We start from the raw sequence: 23068 nt of genomic DNA on the forward strand, positions 1-23068 counted from the left end.
TCTCTCTCTCATTCTCTCTCGGGTCTCTCCCTCTTTTTTTGTCTGCCTTGAAAGTTTCACTTCTGTTATGTGTCTACGCTACACGCATTTTTTTGTCTCCTTTCTTCTGTAATCGCGGCTAGGCGAACTTCACTCACTGCCTGATGGTGATGGTACCTAAATTCATCTCGAATCCCTGTTTTAGTATTTTCAAAACAAATCGTTAAGCGATTAAAGCTATGATATCCCAATGAGCTGTTGTGCACGGGCATACAAATAATAATCAGCTAAAAATATATGTAAAATAAAAACATGGCTATTTGCGGATGTGACGTCATGTGGAAAATGATTAATTTGATTAATACCATGGTATAATATTTTCGAATAAAAAAAAAAACAAAAATAAAAGATATATAGGTACAGCTGTGTTCCCAATAATAGCACTGCGACATAGTGCGATTTTTTGACTTTTTTTTTTAATTCTTTTAGCTTTTTATAAGAAATATAGTTTATACTACAACAAAAACCATATAACTTGAAGTTTAAAATTTGGTACGAAATTTAAAAAATCCAAAAAATTTTCACCAAAATTTCTAACTTTTTTAATCAGAATTAAAAAAAAAAATCCAATAAGTATTTTAATGGTGGTGTTGATGATTAATTGCTTTCAGTGAGTGTTTCAATGTGGATTCATAGTAATTGGTTGTTAGCCTAGAATCCTTATCCTTGTTGGAGGCTCTATCTTAGGCATAGCTTGCGAGGAATAGTATTCCCAAGAGTCAACCGCTCGCTACGAGTCAGGCACTGTTAGAGGCCCCTCACATAAAGGCAGACTCGCGATATGTAATCAAGGCAGAATGCTTATTTGAAGACGGCATTAGTTCGTCTTATTACTAGGAAATATGGGGCGTTGGGGATTTTTTGTAGGACTTGCCATACCCCAAAGCAACCCATACTCATTATTGCTACACGCTGCTTGTCCGGGACTGATTATTGGTAAATAAATACTTATTCGCAACTACCCTTTATATCTGAAGGCCGTATGACTATCTGCAACCTGTGACCCGTCCGGTAACCGGAATTTCACAATACCGCGATACTGGACCCTTTAAATACCCCACTAAATTTGGATAGAATAAAGTGCAGGTTTGAAGTGAAAATTTTCTTGTTTTTTCTACGCTGTTGGGTTTGTGAATTTTCTGCTTATAAAAAAGTTCTGGCATTCTTTATATGGAAGAAAATCCGTAACACCGGCAACAATAAAATTTATCAAAAATTAAAGCGAATTTTGAGCCACTTTAAACTGCCACAAGAATATGCCGAAATTGAACGTGTTATATAACTATGTTGCTATAAGAACATGCAAATACTCATAGGCGAAATATGGTCGGATGAAAGCATGCTCAGCGACTGGCATCTCAGCGTGCTCTGTCCAATCCACAAGGAAGGTGATCCCGCGAACTGCACCAAATACCGTGGGATAAGCCTTCTCAGTATCACATACAAGGTCCTGTCAAGCGTGAAAGGCTGAAACCCCTCGTCATCTGACCCTATTGGGCCTTGCCAGTGTGGTTTCAGGTCTGATAAATCTACCATCAATCAGATATTCATATTACGCCAAATCCTGGAGAACACCCAAGAGAAGCAGATAAACTCCCATCACCTTTTCATCGATTGCACAGCTGCATTCGACAGTACATATGATAAGTGATAGAGGTCGTCATGTCTGAATTTGGAAGTCCGCACAGCTCTTCCGGCTTCGCAATATGACCTAACAAACATCAGCAGCGCAGTGAGAATTGACAAATATCTTTCTGAGCCATTTCAAATGAAGCGGAGTTTCAGGCAAGGCGATTCCTTATCATACAAATTTTTAAACTTGATTATGGAGAGAAGTATGCAGCGGCTGCGCTAGCTAGTTGACGTTGAGCTAAGGAGGACAATTACACTCCAGAAATGCTTTTTGGAAATGTACTGGTGGAACTCGCAAAAAAAGACGTCCTCATCTACGGTGCAAAGACCAAGTCGACAACGACCTGATCGCCCTTGGAGGTTCTAACTGGCGTCAATGCGCGGAATGTACAGGCGATTGTCGCAACATTTTGGTAGCGGCCATGACCGGCCATCGATTGTAGACTTTCCATTTCAATTCAACCGGGCTATTCGGGACATGTTTTTCGATTTCGATGTAACTCAAATATGTTGCCTTCTGGTCAAAATAATGAGACACGTATTTTTTTGTTCGCCCGAAAATTTTTTTTTCAAGACTTACCGGCAATTTTGTTTTTCGCCAAAATCAATTTTGTTTAATTATATGTATAAGAAAATTTTTTGTTTAAATGCTCATAACTTAGTCAAAAATGAACCGATTTTAATGATTCTGGGTTCAAAATGATCGTAATTACTTGCACGAGCGACTTCGTGTAGAAACAATTGCAAAAACGTAGTTGAACATTTTTTATTTCGCAAAAAAACAAAACTCGAAATTTTTTCGAAATTCAATATTTCAAAAAGTGTATTTTTTTTCTTTTTAACTTTTTCCAAATCAAGAGGAAACCTCCAACTTCGATTGAGCTGAATGCCCAGTAGCTAAAATGAGTTGTTTTTGAGTAATGAATTTTTGAGTAAAAAACCTGTTTCGCACTTTTTGTTTTTTGGAAAATAAAAAATTGTCAACTACTTGTTTGCAATTGTTTTTACATGAAGTCGTTCGTGTAAGTAATTATGATCATTTTGAACCCAGAGTCATTAAAATCGGTTCATTTTTGACTAAGTTATGAGTATTAAAAAAAAAAAAGTTTCTTATATAATTAAAAAAATCGATTTTGAGACGAAAAACAAAATTGCCGATAAATCTTAAAAAAAAAAATTTTTCGGGCGAACAAAAAAATACGTGTCTCATTATTTTGACCAGAAAGCAACATATTTGAGTTACATCGAAATCGAAGAACATGTCCCGAATAGCCCGGTTGAATTGAAATGGAAAGCTCAGATGCCATCTAAGTAATAGGCCGGTCACAATGGGTCCGTTGCGGCAACGATTTTGACTGCCAGCAAAATAGATTATGTGTATTTGAGTCGAAGGCACCACATACGTCACGTACGCCATGGCGGAATGCACAAAAATGGGCAACTTTCTACTTTTGGCGTACGGCAAGTGCGGCGAAAGTGACAACAGTTTAAAGAAGAACAATTTTGTATGGCGCAAATTTTTATTGATGGTGTTTTTATTATATCAAATGAAATGCAGAAACTAAATGGAATTTAAATTATTTGAGTGAATTTAAATGCACCCTTATCTTTTCGATGAAAACTTGAAAGAGTAGGGAAAAGGCTAGACTTAACCAAGTTGTCTTGCAAAATGAATGGGCGTCCCAATCCTGAAGTTATGATCGCACCCATCGTCTAAGACTACCATAAATTCTATTAAAACCCTCTATCACTTCAATAAGCGTTAATTTTATAATATTATAATAATTTCACAATCAACAAAAACCTGTTCATACAACACGAAATTTGGTATTTGCTTCCACGAAAGGAACATCTGCTGCATTTTTGTTTATATGCGACAATACTTTCATTGTGGCGCCACGATACGTTTCACACGTCACGTCAGTCAAATATGTTGCCGCAACGATCACATAGGACTTATTATGACAACCCTAGCAGTAAGTAAATAAATATGTTCGAAGAGTTTTGCTAAAAATTCTAACTAAAGGGGTAGAAATTTTAGAAACATTTTTTGAATTTTTTACAACATCGTGCAAAATGTGAATATTTGGGTAATATTATATGATGTTTGTTGCAAAAGAAAGCATACTTTTATCTATTATATAATATAAAAATGAGTCGCAAAATGTGTTGGTAAGCGCATAACTCAACAACGCATGGACCAATCTTAACAATTATTTTTTTTAAATGTTCCTGGAAGTCCAAGGATGGTTTGTACTGCGAGAAAAATTCGAATAATTTCCGGGAAAACCCTAAAACAGCCCTTTTCTTTTTCCCATACAAATATTCCGCGTTCGTGTTCGCGTTGGAGGATCTAATGCGTTCACACAAAAGTGATAATATCGTGAACCCGACCAAATTGAAAAGTCAAAAAATGTAAGAGCCATAGATTTGATTGGCCTCGCAATATTCTTTCTTTTGTTTTAGTTTCAGAACGAGTTAAGGAATGATTTCATTCACAAATAATAACAAAAAATAGTCAAGTAAATTCTAAGAATAATCATGCAGGGGTGAACAAATCCAAACATATTTTAAGAATAACAAAAGACAAAAATATTTTAAGAAGAACAGAAGACAAACATATTTTACAAGATCTACGGAGCAATCATAACCCATTTGGTGGTGCAATGATTTTATTAGCAGAAAATTTTCGTCAAATATTGCTAGTGATTCCACGATCAACGCCAGCTGATGAACTCAGTGCATGTTCAAAGTCCTCCAATTTGTGGGAACATGTCAAGGTACTACGCTTAAGCAAGAATATGCGTGTGGAGCTGCAAAATGACTAATCTAGAGACATATTCTCTAAACAACTCATTGACATTGGTCCTATAGACACCTTGACTGGTTGCATTAACTTTCCTCAAAGTTTTTGCCAGTTAACTCGATCAAAAGATGAACTTATTCAAAAGGTGTTTCCAGATGTTGCTCAAAATTACAGAAACCATGATTGGTTGAGCAAACGGGCTATATTGGCTGCAAAAAACATAGCTGTAAATGAATTAAATTTCAAAATTCAAGAACAAATTACAGGCAAATTGAGAATATATAAATCAGTTGATTCGGCTGCAGTCCAAGATGATGTCGTCAGTTATCGCCTGAATTTTTAAACTCGCTGGATTTACCAGGATTGCCACCTCACAATCTTCAATTAAAGGTTGGATCGGTAGTTATAATGTTGAGAAATATCAGCCAACCAAATTATTGAACAAAAAAATTATTGAACAACGTGATAGAAGCAACTGTACTGAAGGGAAAGTAAAAGGAGAAGACGTTTTGATACCACGCATCCCAATGATTCCGACTGATGTACCATTTGAATTTAAACGACTACAGCTTCCAGTGCGGCTTGCTTTTGCTATGACCACAAATAAGTCTCAGGGGCAATCATTAGATGTTCGTAGTATGTTGTATGTTGCCTGTTGCCTTGTTGAAAAATCATCATTAATTATCTCTATGTTTTGTCATTGAAGCACCCACTTTCTAAATATTTGTCACCTTTAGGTTCCCACTATCCCTTTAGATTATTTTTCAATCTTTTTCAATCAGGTTTGAACCTTAAGTTCCCCTCTTAGTTTGAAGCCCTCTGGCAAACATCCCAGTCGGGGTTTCTATATTAGTGGGTCCCAAAAGGGTGGCCAAACTTCGTGGAAGCGAAGATACTTTGGTCACCCGAGCTGACCCTTTTCTTTAATTCTCCTGAACAGAACCGTCACCATGATAATAGGGCGGTGCGTGTAGGTCAGCAGAGTAAAAACGTCTTAAGGTCGAAATATAAAGTGATACATTTAAAATCTATTTGACAGAACGAAGTCTGTCGGGTCCGCTAGTATAAAAAAAAATAGTCAAACTTTGCATATGGCGCGCTGCTATTTTTGTAATCGCAGGTGTATATATGCGAGGACACATATTTAAAGTTATTTAAGCAGATTTGCTACATTATATTCAGTTCCATATGCACATACATACATACATGTGCATTCGCATCCAACAACACCAATGCGCGCTGCACGAACAATGCACGCAATGCTCTTTATACAATTACAACAGCCGATAATTATTGGTTAATTAATTAAATAAATAATAATTACATAAATCAATTATTGGGAATTTACAATTACGTACACACATATCTGCGGACACCATGCCACACGCAACATTGAAGATACCCCGATACCCAGCAGGCGGAGCAGGGCTCCTTCAAATGCTTAGCTGGCTACTTGTGTGTTTGTATGGATGTGCATTCCATATTTTATAACTATATGTATGTATGTATGTATGTAAGCAGGTAAATATTTGTATGTGAATGGATGTGTACGAATGTTCATTTGTTTGTCTGTGGTAAATAATGTGCATGCGTATTTATGTTTGTTAGTCATTGTATTTAATAAGTGCTCAAAGTATTTGGTCACATCAATAACGTCATTGTAGCACAACAGCGACAATAACAACAACAGCAACAACAATGGACAATCTTGGCCGCAACAGCGACTTGGCACTTCATGTATGGCCGGACGACAAAAATGGTCCTATGGACTCGTATGCAGCGATCGACAGCGTGCATGCGAAGGTAGAGAAGGTGCATAAGCAAAGCCTTGGCCGTTGGCATGGGTCGGCGTGCATGTCTGTGTCGAATATTACACACATTTACATTTTCTTGAACACATGACGGTGTAAATCATTTTCTAATCAGTAAAAGTAGATCGCACGCACCACTAAATTCTCAACGAAATAAAATACAAATAAACACGCAAACACATTTATGTATGCACATATGTATGCATGTGTGTATGTTTCAGTATGTGAAAGCATTGAGTACGTGTCTTCCAGTCATTGTGATGATACACCATTACAATTGTTATTGTTATTGTAGTTGGAAATGTTGTTGTTGCTGTTGTTGTTGTTGTGGCAGTTGTATTGTGTTTTGTTCGGTTGTGTTCATGTTTAAAGTGCTTCTAAGTGCACTTTACCCATACAATATCAACAACGGCAACACCAGTACCAACAGCCAACGAAGATAAGCCCCATCGTGCATCCCATAGCATCCCATTGAACTACTTCATGCATTCATACATTCATACATTCATATTTATACGTTGTGCTGTTAGAATCAAATGACCACCATCAGTGCCGCCTTCGCACAGTGTCTCAGGCACACATTATGCAGGGAGAAAAGAATCTTTCATACAATTCAGTTTCTTGTCCTTCAACCAGCTCCAAGAACTCGGCATGTCTTGAATGAATGATTGAATGGAAATGAGGTGTGCACTTCAACTCAACGGTCTTTTGTGTCATCTACTCCTCACAGTACCTCATTCAAACCCAGCTCATTCAATAAACCTAAGATGAAGCTGAGTTGGGCTGAGCGTATGCGACTTTCTTCCAGTCTCATCCGGTCGAGATATACAGTCCGTCTTCGCACTATAGCATCACATTCGAAAAGAAGGGGTTATCAGGCAAGGTTATGAGTTGCCTGAATCTCTCTTGTATAGATGGAGTCTTATCACGGTAGCTGAAAGCACCTCAGATCATAAGAGAGCCACGTGAGAGTGACGCGTTTGTCGTGACTCAGTAGCATCTCCCCAATACTTCTGATAACCACATGGCACATCAAGATTTACTTTTTTTCTTACTAAATTCTATGGATTGCCATTCATCATTCCACAACTTATGGTTATCGGCGAATTCGCGTTTAGCTCCTTTGTGGCGTGGTATAAACTTCCATTCAACCAGTCTATTTTAATTTTTTGAATTCGAATCGTCACTCAAAGTGTGCTGTGTTCTCCTCTTCGTAACATTGAGATAAAGTTCACGTCCAATTTGGTTAGGGCTGACGTTTTTATTGACATCCAACCGTCTCATCTCTCTCTCACGTGCACCTGTCGTCAATCATAAGCTTTGGACCAGTTCTTTTAGTTTTTCAATATCCTTACTTATTTTACTTTTAACTCTATTTTGCGAACTGAGCCTCGCAATTCACCCTCTTAGCGAATTGCCCTAAAAAGGAATCTTTCAAATTGTATGTATGTACGACTTGTACAACGTACCTCTCCACAATCGACCAGTCTACCCAAGAAGATATTAATATACTCTATGAGGCTGGTTAGCTCAACGGCCTCTAGTTATTGTTGATGTCTACGAAACTCCGCTCGCCTTAGATCATATAATCTAAAATATTTTCTCTGCTTAAAATTTTAAAGGTCTCAGGAGCATTGCCCGGGCATTGCAAGCAGATCAATGTCTTCTTTCTTTTCCGTGCAGATTGAGCAGTTTGGTGAACTATCATGGCCAAGTTTATGGGGGTATTTCTTTACGCTCTGCTCTACCGTTTTTCCAAAATATTTTTCATTTCCCAAAATGTCCAGCGGCATTGAAGCCGCAGTTCGTTCCCAAAGCTCTTGACCGACAAACGGATATTAGTTTTCTTGAATAGCTTTTTATGTTCAATGCATCAACCCAAATCGGTACCGCTTACAAAAGGACCAAGCTGACAACCCTACTATATAATATTATTTTACCAGGGCTTGAACCACGGTTTTTTGGCATTATTCGTGCCAAGTAGAACTGCACCTTCGATGCCTTCTTCACAGCATGTTCTAGATACTTTTTAAAGTTTTATTGAGTGTCAGTTATCACCTCTTGGTATTAAGGTAATAGCGTGTTTTAAATTGATAGTTACAGTCCCGACATTTAGCTCCACAAATTCTACTGCCTTCCATATAGCGCAGAAATATCGACGATGACAATATTCGAAGAGGCCTCCCACTGCGAAAGACTTTTGGGCCTTCGCACGTTTGCGACGGCGAGTATCTCAGGCGATGTAACAATGAGCTGTATGAGCTTTACGAAGACAAAGAAATGGTGAAGCGAATAAAGATCCAGCGACTTCATTGGCTGGGTCATGTCGTCCGAATGGAAAAAACGCTCCAGCTCTGAAAGTATTCGATGCGGTACCAGCAGGTGGTAGCAGAGGAACAGGAAGACCTCCTCCGCGTTGGAAAGATCAGGTGGAGAAGAACTTGGCTTCACTTTGTATTTCCAACAACTTGGGCAAAATCGCGTAATTTCAGGTTCATGGGCGTCAATTACGCCTTGATTCTAACAATATCTTGTATGTGTTTTGCCACTATTACCCGAATCCAATGACTGAGGTTGTAGGAGGCTTATGCAGTTTTTGAAGACCGTCGCACATTAGGCTCCATAGTAGTGCGCCTAAAACTGACCCTGCTGATACGTTACACTCCTCAATGACTTTGTCGGTTCTAAACCTCAGTTTACGATCCGACATGGTCTGACAATATAACTAGGCGCCCCTCGAACGCACTCGACTAGGGCGACCGCATTGGCACTGAGGGATATTTCTTACTTCTTGCCCTGAACAGATTGGCTCAGTTGCTTGGAATTTCGATGCTGCACGCATCAAATCAAATTGTGTCTACGGGCCATTCGGCTACGGCGGCCGCCAGTATAGTGTTTTACTTTATGCATACAAGAACTATCTTCGGCCCACTGTGCAGCCAACGTCGGCGTTCGCGTAGGGTTACTCTATGCACATCGGGTTTGTACGCTTTGCTTGTAGAACATTTGTACGAGTGTTTACATAAGGATAACAAAAACAACAGTAAGTCAATGCGAGCGCATCACATCTCGAATGGTCACATAGTGCGATTACGTGGCTGCTCGTTTGTTGCACTATCGACAACCGACTCCAACTGCAGTCTGTTTGTCTCGCTGTCTATCCAAACAACCATTTAGCTCAGTGTGTGACTGCAAGCACGTCTGTATGTAGCCATTTAAGTGAGTTCGTATGTATGTGCAGCATGTGCTTAGTTGTTTGTTGCAAGCAACTTGTGCCGAATTGATTTCAGTAGGTTGATTCTCATTGTATTAGTAGTTAGTGAGACTACGTAAAGTTCGAAATGTCATGCAGCAACTGGCTTAATACAGCCGCATGTGACACACAAACAAACATGCAAACGTGTGCATATATACGAGTACGAGTACTAACATACCTTCATACATACATATGTAGATTTGCAGATGCATAAAAACTTGCAATAGACATGAACAAGAATAGAATAGAATCAAATAAACAAGAATAGACGGATATAAGGACGGGTGAACGGATGGACGAGCGGACGGTCGATCAAATAGTCAAACCGCCTTGCAGCGACCATCGTTATGGCAACTGTGGCGCATTGTGCGGCCGTCAGAAATGTAAGTACGTATGTATGTATGTGCTTGCCGCGCGGTTAGGAGGACATTTACTGAGTAGCGCTGCTGCACATCTGTACATATTTAATATTTGTTTACGCGCAGCCAGGAGCCATTCGAATGCGTGCGTGAGTATCGAAGTGCTTGACTGCCATTTCAACAATAACACAGCATCGAGCACAATGCCATTGCAACATTACGAGCGACTGGTCGACTTAACGGCTATGCTGGCTATACGACTACATATGCAACATTCTGCCATTTGCAGCAGTCAATAGTTGTTGGGCTGCGTGCCATGAAGATGACAAGGAAGTGGTCGTTTGGCTCCGGCATTCAACTCGCTTTTGACTTTTCAACGCACACACACACACGCGCACATACTTGTTTGCAGGCGCACGCCCTTATGAGCAAACACAAATATCTATTGACGAATTGAAAGGGAAAGGGCGTTCCGCAAAGCATTGTCCTCTTGACTGCTCCATTCTGCGCGCAACCACACACACATACACGTATTTATGTATTGCATACGCTTGTTTTTGCCATTTCATATGTCGTTAGCAGCAGTGATACATTTCCATTCTACCAGAATAAAAACTAAATTTCCTTGTTGCAACATTGATCCTTTTCCGTTGGTTCGCTGTTGTTGTTAGCTCAGCAGTATTGCAATATTGTTCCCTGCCCCCTATCGCCTCTCATGTTGCTGCAGGTTACCTCAGACTATCGAAAATCCGATACGCTTTCGCCATCCCATCGTTGTTGTTGCGTTAGCTAACTGCAGGCGACGTGACATTATCCACAAAAAAGTTTACGCAAAGTTTTTAGAGCATTGCAGTGCCCGTAAAAACAACATGTGATGTTTACTGGAATCTTACACTGAGTTAGTAGTTTTTTCTTCACTGTTTATGCCAGTTAAATAACAATAGTTGACTTTTTATAATTCGCACAAGAGCGGCGGTGCACGGGGAGCCACTGGGGACTGGAGAAAACCGGGTATATAAATTTCCTAATTTTTCAGCAGCGATTTACTCCACTCATATTACTGTAAAAATGTTTATCTATTTATGTATTCACCGGGTAAATGTTTGTGTCCCTTAAAAATTCCCCTGAAATATTTTTCTAGCTCAGCCGCTGTGCCTACTATAATATGCCACATAAAATATGCGCGAGAAATGAGCGCATCTTCTGTTTTTACACACAGATTAATAAATATAAGTTTTTTATATAAACATGGCAATGTGCATATGAAAATATAATGATCCCTGCAGGGAAAACGTGAACTAGCGAATGAATTTGAGGTTTCTAAACTCGTGCAGTTGCGCCAATTGTGAACCACTTCGCCGCCCATTTTTTGCGACTAAAATAAAAAATAAATTATTGGCGCGTACACTTCTAAATTCTAGCGACGATCACATAAGGCAAACTCCGGTGTATCAAACGCTCCTTAAGGGACGAACAAGCTGGATTCCACCCTCACCCAAGAGCCCTCTTCGCATCATAGTAGAAGAATCAGTTGAGTGACGCTCCCCGCTTGACATGCTCTTCGTTGGCTTCAAGAAGGCATTCGTCACGTTCAGACGAGACTCAATATGGCTGGCGTTGAGTAGAAAGGGAGTTCCCGCTAAGATCATCCGCCTCATTAGAGCTCTCTACGAGAACTCCGAACTAACAGTGCTCCACATCAGCGACTCATTCACCACCAACGCAGGTGTGAGACAAGGTTGTCCCCTTTCGTCCCTTCTCTTCGCCATCGTCCGAGCCAATTGACCCTGCACAAAAGAGGCATCGTATGGAGTTTCACCAAACATTAAAGCAAGACCTATATTGGTTGACGGGTGTCAGGTGCAATTTGTCGAAAACTTCTGCTACCTCGGCTGCACTATCACGACAGACGGGCTGCGTTTGGCCGAATGCATAGAGTATGGTCGAGTTCGCAAATCTCCAGGCGCACTAAACTGCGAGTACTCAGCTCATGTGTAAAATCTGTACGTGTAAAGGAATAATACGTACAAATAAGGAGCTTTTCCTATGGCAAAGCAAACGAAGAAAGTGGCGATGAATACACTTACAAAACTACACTTACAAAACTACCACCGGCCAAAGATCACTTGGGGAATGTCAATGTACCGACAGCCCAGAATCGTGTACGATGGAAGAGTCTTTTAGAGGTCCTATGCTCTCAAGCGGAGTGAACAAGGATATAAAAAAATACTTCTGTTAGGTGTTTGTGGTTTGCGTCTTGATGTTATCGGAGGGATCTACAGTTTTAAACCGACTCTGAACGGCAAATGTTTTTTATGAGGCTCAAAGGTTTGCCATTCCCTGCCAAGGGGCGACCGCTATTAGAAAAAAATCGTTTTATTTGACTTACATTTCAAAGAAAACAAGACTTACACAAAAAACCCCAATACCTCAACAACCACTCAATATTTCCATTCGCCTTTTACATAACTTATGCGGCTGTATAGTAAAGAAATCTGACCTAATTTCATCAAAATCGTGTGATGAAGTTTTCATATGTGTACGGGTTACGGGTTTGACCCCGTAAGGGAACACAAAAACTATTTTTTTTCCTGCCTGTGCCCAGGATTTCCTGAATACAATTTCAATATTCTACACCTGTTAATATTCTACTGCGATACTAATAGCAGCGCGGGCTGAGTGGTTAAATTATAGTTTTATATGTCGTGGCATCTACATCCTAAAACCTAACAAAAATGTTTGATGTTGTTCGCGAAAACAGCACTTGGAGTATACGATTCGAGCTGCAGAGACTGTGCAGATACACGACAATAAAGCTGAACCATCTGCGATGGGCTGGTCACATTATAGGGGCAGGCGAAGCATATCCACCGAAGAAAGTCCTACTGGGTACATGCAGAAGAAATAGAGGCACAAGAAAACCAAAACTCCGATGGTTGGATGGCGTAAATCGGGACGCTGAGCTATTTGGTATACCTTGTGGAGAACTCAATCAAGGGATAAATCGAACTGAAGATAAATCATACAGCAAGCCAAGACCCGGAGCAATTTGTTGAGCTAACATCTGATAGATATATCAAAAGGAGAAAACCAATATATTTCTGAAACCAACTAAGTTAGGGAACTGAAACTTGGTATGAATGCATACATTCTATATATCGTATTTATGGGGTTAGGAGTAGTCAGAGGCCCCAAAAATTATGATTTTCAATCATTTTGTTTTTTTTTTGCTAGTCAAATGCTTTATTTTACAAAAATAAAAACATAACATTAATACATCACGTTTCGACTGGACATTAGCAAAATTTCAAAAAAAAAAATAAAAAAAAAAAAAATAATAATAATTGCAAAAGTTATCGCTGTTTGTGTGGAGCCCGTTTCTCCAGAAGTCTCTTGCGGGGATCATCATAAGTCCTTGGAGATTCATCTAAAATCAACCGGACAAGAGAAATTAGTGTTATTAATAGATAATATTGTGCCTGATCGAAGCCTTTTTCAAAATTAACAATATGGCGGCCTCAGGAAATATTTTTCAGATTTTCGAGGAAAAAACAAACAATTAATTGTTAAAAAAAATTGAAATTTTTGAAAAAAAGAATACTTTGATCAGGCACGAGTTTTTTATGATTTTCAAAAGTAGTATAAATGCGTGAGTGGTCACCAGTTCAAAAAACATAGTTTTGAGAAAAACGCATTTAAAGTTTTGCTATCGGCCCGGAGCGCCCTTTGTTAATTGTTGAATAACTAAAAAAGTATTTGTCAGATTCACTTCAAATTTTCCCACTATTTATAAGATTTATACTTTAAGAAAATGTAAAAAAAATCCAATTTTTTCTTAAATTCTGAATATATGGTGAAAAGGCTGGTTTTGGTAAAGCGATCGTGGCACCTCACATATAAACTGAAGTTTGCAAATCGATTTTCTCTGGAACCACAAAAGCTAAAATAATGAAGAGAATACAATTACACAGATTGCCAATGCCTGTCATACGGTGAAAAGTATTAGGTATTGGAAATACGCCACCTCGCATACGCACCTCACAAATAAACTGAAACCTTCATACAACTTTTCTCTGGATATAACATACTCCGACTCACAGTGAGAATTGTTAATAGTCGAATTTTCAACCACTGCCGATACTAGTGATTCCGAATTTTCAAAAAAGTGCTCCAATTCAGTAGGTACTAGTGGATTTCTCTGCAGGGTAGGTACATAAAGTATTCATGCAGAGCATTTTTTATTTGCCATTTCTTGAATAAATAAGTACTTTTTGATATTGCAGAGACGCAGTGCAACTATTTACATAATAAGGATGTATTTATGTTTATTAACTCTCAACACTTTTAGAATAAATTCTAGAATGCAGGCATCTGTTAGTCCACATAAGTTATTTCAAGCCAAACAAAACCAAGAGCAGTTAGCTAAAACACACTGGTACTTATTTAGCGTTTTACTTTTTTTTGTTTTTTTTTTTTTTTGAAGGCAGTAGCGGCCCAAAATGGCGGCTACTCATACTATGCCTTACTGAATGATCATGTCCCAGTGCCAAAGGATGAAAATGGGAACATACTCGTACATACATATATTTTTTGAGACAAATTATTTATTCATTAAATTTAAATTGCCTATTCAAAACTGATATCTCATAAACCTGAATTGGTGCTTACATTTGATGCTTTTATTCCTGTATGGAACACAGGCCCTCAGAATTGGTGCTTAGTGTTGTTAGAAAATTGCATGAAAGCGCTTTAAATCCTACTGGTGATACACGACTTCGCGAGATTTAGTAAATTACCGCTCCTCTGGTTCCCAATATTACTCAGAGTCAAGACAACCCAGTTACGGCCTGCCTACTATATAGCTGGGCAATAGCATGTACGCTAAATGGGAGAGTGCGTGACCTAGCATTCGATGAAAAGCATGCATTTGTTTTGATCAGCTCATTTCCTTAGGTTTCTTTACACCACAGAGTAATTTCAACTCAAATGGTCCAAATTTTTTGGACATTATCTTAAATTTTAATAAAAGAACTGAAAAATTGATCGATTTTAATTTGTTAAGCTACGAATATTCGGGTCATGCGTGAAGTCCGTATTGTTGTACTTCCGTACTAACACCATCACAGAGAGGCTACAATCTTTCATAAACAAATGCCTCCGCATAATCTGTAGAATATTCTGGCCAAACACCATCAGTAACGACGCACTGTGGAGATTAACGAACGAGGAACCCATCCTTAGGCAAATCAAACGCAATATATAGGTCACACATTGAGAAAACCAACAGATAGCATCACGAGAATGGCACTGGACTGGAACCTGCAAGGGAGCATTGGTCGCGGTCAATCAAAAACCACTTGGAGAAGGTCGATGCTCCGCGAACTAGCAGATGCCGGCATCTCATGGGACGCTGCAAAAACAACAGCACAGAACCATGTACGATGGAAAAGTCTTGTCGAAAGCCTATGCTCCCGAGAGCAGTGAACAAGAAAAAAAAATTGGTTGTTATATTGAATTTTTCGATTTTTTCAGGATAAAATATGCCTTTAAACTTTCGGAATACATATTGTTAGTGCGATTTTTTGAAAATAATTGTATTTTCTTATTGAAAGTTGTCGAAATTTTTCGCGTAATAAGAGGTAAACTGAAAGTTGAAACAAAATTCATTAACTCATTTTAAGAGGGGAAGTCCATGTAGAAGCCTCAAAATTGGTAATTTTTTAAACATATTTTTAAAGGTGATAAAATAATTATATTATTTGAAGCTTTAACACAACTTTATTTAACCTTTCGAGAGTACAAAAAAACATGTTTTTCATTTTTTTCCAAAATGGCGGCTCAGGATCATTTCTTGTCGGCTGCCTACGGCGCGAGGTCCCAACTGCTCTATATATATTATTACTTTTAATCTATCGATCTGAAACAAAAAAATGAAATTGGTTTTTTTTTATAACATTAACGGAAAGGATGAAAACGCAAGGATAAAATTAATTATAAAATAAGCCTTTGAAAAAAAGTCAGAATTTAGGGCTATTTATTGACATTTTTAACCCCCAAGAAGTAATTTTTCAACGCGAAATATCTGAAATCTTAGGTTTACCCTTCCGATAGTAATGTACAGAAATACCTCACCAAACTTCAAACAAATCTGTCAATAACTTTTTGAGTTACAACACGAGCAGTTTTTAAAAATACAGTTTCGAGATAAATGAGTTTAAAGTTTGAGGTACAGGAGCGCGCGGACCGTTCTCTACATAGTTAATGTGCTATAGAAGCTATAATATTAGGAATTTCCGCATGAAAATTTCACAGTATTTTTTTAAGATACTATATTTTCGAAATATCGAAAAAAAAATCGATTTTTTGAAAACTTTACATGGACTTCCCCCCTTAATTTGTTGTTATAGATATCTAGTTTTGTGTTATTTTTTAAAATAAAATATATTTTCAAAAAAATGTTTCTTTGGCAAAAAAAGTTCGGCATACATTTTTTTGTAATTTTTTGAAAAAAATTGTATTTTCTTATTAACAGTTTGAGGAATTTTTAGAGTAAACTGAAAAAGTTTTGAAACAAAATGAATTAATTAATTTTAGTCTGCTGGTATATTTAATTTCTGTTTTTTAATGAAATGAATTAATCAATTTCAGTTTGCTGGTGTATTTAATTTTTTCTTAATTTTTAAGACAAAATATAATTTTAAAATTTTTTCTTTAGAAAAAATGTTTGTCTTCAAAATTTTCGAATACACTTTTTTTGTCACTTTCTGAAAAATAAAAATTTTGGAAATTTTTTTGTGACTTTTTGAAAAAAAAAAATTTGGAAATTTTGGAGTTTTTTCTCATTTTTTAAAAACGTATGAATTTTATCTTAGGAGTTAGCAACTTGATGCTCATTCGCACACTCTTAAGGTAAATTGGTATAAGAAAAAAAGTGATCTGTACCTTGTATATTATATTTAAAAGGTGATGCGCCCACGAATTTTATGTAAAAAATAACAGAAAAATAGCATTTTTGTGAAAGTTTTAACCCTCTAACTCCTCAATAGATGATATATTCTATCCTTTTTGTAAGTGCGAAAATTCTCATAACAGAGGAATATAACGGGTTTAAATTTACAACAAAAATATTTATCATAAAATCCCACTACAAGTCTTTTACTATATCAAAGCTCAAAAATCAACTTAAATGCCTCAAATATGAAGAACAACACGGAAAATGGGTCAATTTCAATAGCGCAGAAAAGATAGCCCCTGTCAGGGCGTGACATCTGACATATAGACCAAAATGTGAAAACCCACGATGGAGAGAATAGTGATGTGGCGCCTATCGTGGTACCGTTACTTTGCTCTCAGCGAATTTCACAATATCAGCTGATTTTCGTGGCGTCGCCTTGTATCCCGTATGCGGCCTGCTTTTTTTGTTTTGACTTATATTCGCTCTATTCACACTTTTCCCCAAGTTTATTCATCTCCTTCAAGCAGTCAAATCTCTCTCCCGCAACTGCAGTGTTTCCTAGTTTTGGATATTTGGATATAAAAAAGCACTAAAATGCACATTTAAAGAAAAAAATACCCAATTTTTATTACTTAAAGATCTTTGTATGCGTGGCAAATTAACTTTAGTGTGTGCGTTTTTTTTTTTGTTTTAATAAATCTGCTCTGGTTATGTTTATGAAAAAACAGAGTTCTCAACATTCATCTTTGTATTTATTTTAAGAGAATTTCTTCATAAAAAGATTGAAAAACACATTTTTTCTATATTTGAGGTTATATAATAACATAAGGTACTCCGTTTTCAAAACGGTAGTTATGGTTTCTTCAGTATAATCTGGTATTTTTTGTTGTCTACTTTTTACTATGAGTACACCTCTATGGCTTTAATTCGTACTCAGTAAATTCGAAGGTTTTTTAAAATTTGTTGAGGAAAGAAGATCCAATACTCTTGCGTAACCTCAAAATGAGCAAAAAGTGAGATTTGCACTTTTAAAACATCAAATTTTATGAGAATCAACAAATTTTCAATAGTACTCAAATCTTCTTATCATAAGCTTTAAATGCAAGAGTGGCCGTTTGTAGCCTTTTTTAATTACATGATTGTTTCTATTATTCTTGGTGAAAACCAATATATCTCTAAAACCAACTAAGTTAGGGAACTGAAACTTGGCACGAATCGTACTTATGGTGCAAAATGGTAGGTATTGGAAAAGTGGTTGTGGCACCCCCCATACAAACTGAAAATTTCATATGGCTCTTCGCTGGAACCGTTTCTGCAAAGGAACTGAAATCTCATACCCTTACAGAAATTCCGAATTGCGTACTTATGGCGAAAAATGATAGGTATTGGAAAAGGGGGCGTAGCATCTCCCATACAAAGTGAAAATTTCTCACCCTGTTTATATTTCATCACACTGCGTAGTTTACTTGAGATTGAATAAAACTTTACAGTGAGAATTGTTATTGTTATAATTTTAGATCACTAGCGGTACTAGTACAATGTAATAAAAAAAATTAAAAATATTTCCAATGATCATTTTCCCTATTGAGAATCTCAATCAGCTATAAATCATTTGAGGTAAATTTTCCGAAAAAGACTTTTCTGTATTCTCTTAATATTGGGCAGCGCGCCAGGAAATGTGCTACGTTTCCAAGCGCGCCTATATTACACATTGAGCAAGTTTTATTTTCTGTGTCAATCTGTTCTTATTTAAAATTACCATGCCACTTCTACCCCTCATTATCCACATGCTTGATTCTATATCATATTTTTTTAAATAAACCAGACCTTTTGACCAATCTAATTCCTTATATATCCTACTAGGTGTATATATATATATCCTAAGGTTTTTTGTATGTACATATTCATTATAGCCTGGTTGTGGTTTGTTAAAAGCAATTTTGCATCTTCTATCCAGCTTTCTGATTGTATGTTATTTGTTCGCCAAATGCCATCGTTTTTACTAAACAAGTTCTTTAGATCTCTAATCCAGAAGACTTCTTTCTTTATAACAATTTTGGGCAGATAATGTGGCAGCCGATTTTCTGAGTATATAAACAATATTCTGTGCATATACTTAAGGAAAAGTTCTAAAGTGAACAAATGATTGCATGCAGGTTTCCAAAAAAAGTATGTATGTGGGCATATGTGATGGTAGCTTCAGAATTTGCTTCACAAAATACTTTTGCAATATATCAACTTCTTCAAACCACCCGAAACCCCACACCTGTGCTGCGTATGATTGTATTGATCGACAAACTGCAAGTAAAAGTTTCTATTTAGCTTCAATTGAAATTTCTTTCTTTTTTAAAAGACAAGTCTACGAAGCATTAATTCCATTTTTCGCTGCAGCTGTTCTGTTTTCAACATGTTTTTTAAAATTCATCTGAGGCGTTATTTCCACTCCTAAGTAAGTACTTAGGAGAGACACAGGCCCCTATTATGAGTTGCATTCGATCTTCGATATTCGTTGGTTGTCGAAGATCGAAAATCGAATGTCAATTTGGTATTATGAGCGGTGCAACGCTGTCGAAATTTTCGTTGTATACCGAATTTAGAGTCGAATGCTATTTTGCTTTCGATTGTGTAGCGTATTGTGGGAAAACTTGCTAAAATGTAAGTTGTTTGCGATTATTTATTGTTTTATAGTAACCAAATAATAAATATATACTAATTTTGTTAATATTATGCAGGTCGAAAGTCGTGAGTACCAAACAGCAATTAGAAAGGCTAGTTGCATTAATGGAAGAGAATCCACAATTCGCAAAAGGGATTTCCACCAAAGTGCAAGCAGCAAAAAAATGGGAGGAATTTACAACGGAGATGAATTGCTTGGGACCACCAGTTAGAACGGCAGCAAAATGGATTAAGGTGAATAATGGTTTTTTTTTGTGATGTTTATAGAAATACATTTTTATTTTCCCTTGGCAGGTATGGGCTGAAATACGTAGAGGAACTGAAATACATATTTTTTTCGAATGACGAATAATTGAATAAAGAAAATTTATAACAAAAATAAAACAGAAACTGTGGCGTACAGGTTTCTATTTAATACTTTTTAGATTTTTCTATAATATTCTAAGAATTTCATTTCTTATGTTTCCTGCTTCTCCGTTATTTGGCTCCACTTCAATATCTTCAGCATCATCGTTGAGGGTCTCATCGGATAACTCTTCATCCGGAAGTTGAACATTATAAAACAAGCAAATGTTGTGCAAAGCTGCACACACATTAATAATTTGTGTTGCTTTTTGTGGAGAATAGTGAAGAGCTCTTGGTTCGGGCGCACTGCTGCAACTGGTTTTCTGTACTGGACAGTAGGTTCATAAACGCCTCTTTAGATAATCTAAAGTTCTTTAAAAAACTGTAAGGAAATTTCTGTAATATTAAGTACGTTAACACATTTTGAAAATACTAAACTTACTCAGTGGAAGCCATTTCTAGGGGATTGGATGCGCCCCTCAGCTGTTTTCTACACCTAGCTAGTACCACTAATCTTTCATCGACCGATGAATCGTCGAACCACAACTCCGTTGTACTCATTTTCCTAAAAAATACTTATTTTAACTTTTAAAAATGTTGTTAGCAAAGAATTTCAACACAATCGGTTTTTCTTTTATTTTGATTTGCAGTATCAGCAGAGAAAAAATTATCTATTGTAAATGCGTCGAGCGATCGAAATTCACAATAGTCCTATTCTTCAACGAATGAGCACCATAATACCAAATGAAAATTCGTTCGATCAGCATTTTCGACTACAGTCGAAGATCGAATGTTGCTCATAATAAGGGCCACAGTCTGTATTTTTTCCTTACCATCATATAATACAATTTCTTCTCTTTACTAAGCTTCCCGCCTTTTCTAAACACCATTATTTGAGACTTTGAGCGGTTTACTTCCAGATTCCAAAGGTTGCAGTAGCGCTTTCAAGGTTATTAATCATAGCTTATAGTTCGCGTGGGCGATCCGCTGACAAAATGTTATCATCCGCCTACTTTAGAAGTCTAATATTTTTCCCTTCTATGTTTAATTTCATGTAAGTCGTTTATGTAAAGAAACCAAATAAGAAACAAATAAATTGTCAAAACTTGTCAATAAGTCCCAGTGCTGCAGTTACTTATTAAGGCACTGTATACTGTATTACACTTTTATAGTCCGTCTTATCACTAATAGAAATCATTATTAATTGGTACCATTTTTAAATTTTTGCCATCTGTTTTTTATTTTTACATTCCGCAATACTTGTCTTAAAACTGAGACATCCTTTCTTTTTTTGTTTTTTTGCGGTGAGATTGGGTTAAAAATGCCTTCGAACCATATACCATAGTAACCACCCCTACCACGTGTGTGGTGATTCCCCTAAAAATATCCCTCCTCTTGTCTTGGATTTTTCTCTCCACCTCATGATTACTTACGCATTGCTTCAATAGAGGGCCAAGACGGCGCCCTAAAAAGCACACTTACTTACTCACCCTGCGTCCAGGGTCGCCTGTTTTGAGAAACCTATACTCAATGCTCTTTAGCATAAGTTTCCATTTCACGCTGCTTTTTTCGGATAATATCCTCCACGAAATTTGCGACGGTGCACAATTTTTCTTCGTCTTTCTTCATTTTCTCGATTATTTCTTAAGGCGTAAATACACCAATAGCTCGTTACAGAGCTCTTTTCTCTATGTTCCACCTCTCGCATTTAAAGAAGGTGTACTTCGCATCATCATACTCAGTATCTCCATATATGCACTTTGGTAGGCCCACTTTTCCCATGTGCCACAAATACTTGCGAAAGGACCCATGTCCGGACAAAACTGTGTGAGGTAATAGTTCACCTCACCGTGCTTTCTTTCTAAAACTTTTTTAGATCGGGTATTATTCTCGCTGTCCATCTACCGTACCGTTCAGAGTTCCATCTTGCCTGCCAAAGTGTGAGCGTTTGAATTCCAATATCGGAGAAGCGTGATACTGGGATTCCTAAGATTTTTGCTTCCCATCTCCGTTTGCGCTCTTAGACTAGAATGTCTATAAGGATGGTTCCGCCGGTAACTGAGGGCGCTGCTTCAGATACTGTTCTGTATAAAGAAGCCACTCTGAGAGTGCAGATGCGTTGCACTGATTGCAGAGTTTTTCGTCGAATCTGCCCGTATTTCGCATCCGTATAAAAGAATCGAGTTCGTCGTGTCCATTAAAAGTGTTCGCTTGTTCTGCGTTGGACCTCCAAGGTTATACTAGGCATGCATGCAAAGCACCCTGTGGTGCTACCATTTCTAAATTTTTGCGTAAATCCGTTGCCGACTTCCTTTACAGTCTGTTCAAGGAGGTGAGGTGGGATTGAGAGTTAATTCTGCAATTAAAGGGTTTGGGGCCGATTGTAGTCTTATTTCGTATGATGTGGCAAGCTTTTTATTTCTTCAGCTATTGTGGGAAATTTGAGATCCCGATGGATTTGGGCATTTGTGATATATAAGCAATACAGTACGTCTGCAATCATTCTAAGTGTTTACGATTGAGATTTTTGGAGTTTTCGATGTTAAAATTGGCTGCACTGCCCCAGAATTGTATGCCGAAGGTCCATATGGGTTTTAATACGACTGTGTGGAGCGAGAGCTTGTTTTTGAGAGAAACATGAGAATTTCGATTAAGTAACCAGTATAGATTTCGAGTTTGTTTCCAAGTGCCCTACGTTTAGTGAAAATATGTGGTTTCCATGTACGCTTGCAGTCGGAGTGCATACCAAAGGTATTTCGTAACATTATTGAGTTTAACGGGAGGGTAACTGCTTCGATTAAGTGTAAATTTTTTTTTTGTCGGGACAACTAGCAACTGCAGCACTCAGACATTAATTAAGTCCATTGTAGTACGCTTGGATTCCCTTTTAATTTTCTTTAAATCTACCTGATCTCCGAAGAAATCTGAGTAGATCTTGTGGTGCCAAGGAGCCAAGGCGGTCGCTTCTTAACACATCAGTGACAAAGACCTCAAACCTGATTCGAGCAAAGGCGGGGCAGACGCACAGGCAGTACTTCGCCATCTCATTCTCCTCTTCGCAAGGCAGAGTACACTGTCTGAGATGCCTACCCTTTCCATGTGCTTCACCCACAGAAAGTGGCTCGTCATCAATCCAACCAGCTGTCTGCATTCCCTTCTGCTTAATGACAGAAGGGTTTGCGACAGTCG

This window comes from Anastrepha obliqua, chromosome 2 (assembly GCF_027943255.1).
Source record: "Anastrepha obliqua isolate idAnaObli1 chromosome 2, idAnaObli1_1.0, whole genome shotgun sequence".
Lineage (NCBI taxonomy): Eukaryota > Metazoa > Arthropoda > Insecta > Diptera > Tephritidae > Anastrepha > Anastrepha obliqua.